Source organism: Alligator sinensis, unplaced genomic scaffold (assembly GCF_000455745.1).
Source record: "Alligator sinensis unplaced genomic scaffold, ASM45574v1 scaffold2158_1, whole genome shotgun sequence".
NCBI classification, from domain to species: domain Eukaryota; kingdom Metazoa; phylum Chordata; order Crocodylia; family Alligatoridae; genus Alligator; species Alligator sinensis.
Window position 1 is genome coordinate 22,479 of NW_005843934.1, and position 1,713 is coordinate 24,191.

A 1,713-nucleotide genomic window follows, 5' to 3' on the forward strand; every position below is an offset into this window, starting at 1 on the left:
CAAGAGCCCAAACTACAGACCAGGACCATAGGGGTCTACACTAAACACATGGAGAAGCAGCAGGAAAAAGGAAGACAGCAACACATTAGAAGACAGTCAGAAGAGACTCACAAATTGCATAGCAAGAGGTTGCAAGGAACCCCGAGCACATGAGAAGGGAGGAACCAGACAATGTCCTACATTGGAAAGCCGCAGGTGAGAGACAGATCCAGCGTGCAAGATTTCCCAACCGAGAGCAAGAGAAATGAAGGAGAAGCCCTAGCAAGCCACTTACACGCACTGGGCGGGATCCTGGTCTTCTCTCCATTCTCGTTTTTTTCTCCAAACTGTCCTTATAAACTATGGGGTATCTTATCTCTAGGGGATATTAATAATTTCTCAAAAACGAATTCCTACTAATTCTAAGATAACTCTACTTACTATGTAATATTAAGCTACAAACTATATAAACTAACTAATATTAACCTACCAACTAAGCTGCTAACAATATGAATCCTAATCACTAATCCTAGAAATAGAGGGACACAATAAACAACACCTGGGAAACCTAGTCAAACTAAGCACTCGCTCTCGGGGGATACCAGCAGAGGTATGGGAAGAAATACTCGAGGCTGCCTTTTTCCCTCTCACATCACAAGTCTCCCTGGTGACAAGATGGTACATGTCATAAAGGAGCATGTGACGTAAAGCAACCTGTGTCAGGCCCAGTACCTGGGGTTTCCAAACAGGCTGCCTCGGATATCCATTTTTCTTTCAAGTGTACACATGCATCTGAATTTCTTTCTGTGTAAATAAAAAAGGACAGCGGGGCAGGGGGAAGGGATACTCCTTCATTTCCTGTGCCTCCTCTTCCCATCTTCCCCATGCCTGTCCCCGCAAAAGGAGAAAAAAGATTTTCCTGAAAGACACTGTGCCTTGCCATCTGATCCATAGTTTATTTAAATCCTTCCCATGACTTGGGAAAAGTGATGCTTTGTCATGAAATCCCATTTCCTAAGCTCCTGCGTAGGATCAGGAATCAAAACATGTCTGATTTTCCCTGTGCACTGCTTGAGAACAGGGTGTCGGAGATTTTCCTTTGAATGACTAGGTTTTTCTGTGTTTGGCTTTTTGCCTTTACATTTGATTTCATGGCTGTAACAAAACAAAACAAAAGTTAGTGGTCAACAAGGTTCGGGCCTTGCAAGGACCCTGTGCTCTAAAACACTGATGTTAAACTCATCTGGACGGCTAATTTTCCCAGGTCCAGTCCATGGCTTGCTAGGGGCTCTCCTTCATTTCTGCAGATCTTGGTTGGAAAGTCTTGCACACTGGTTCTCTCACACCTGGAGTGGTTTTCCACCGCAGGACAGTGTGTGCGTCTGTGCATGCTCTCCCATCTCATGCTTGGTGTGCCTTGCTATCTCTCACTACTGTCTCTTCTGGCTGTCTTTTAGCCTTGTTTTTTCTGTTTCTTTTTCCTCCTGCTTCTCCATCTGTTTAGTGTAGGCCTCAGTTCTCCTGGTCGGTAGCTTGGGCTCTTGGAAGGGAGTCACTGTTTGGTCTCATCTTTGGGCAACCTCCAACCTGAAATAAGGACCAGCCTTATAAACCCAAAGTGAACCCCACCTCCCAGTCACAACCATCACCTCCCTGGCTCTGTTCAGGGAAAGCGAAGGTGAAATCCTCAGGGACCAAAGTCAATGCCATGGGAATGCACCAAAATTTCCTCCC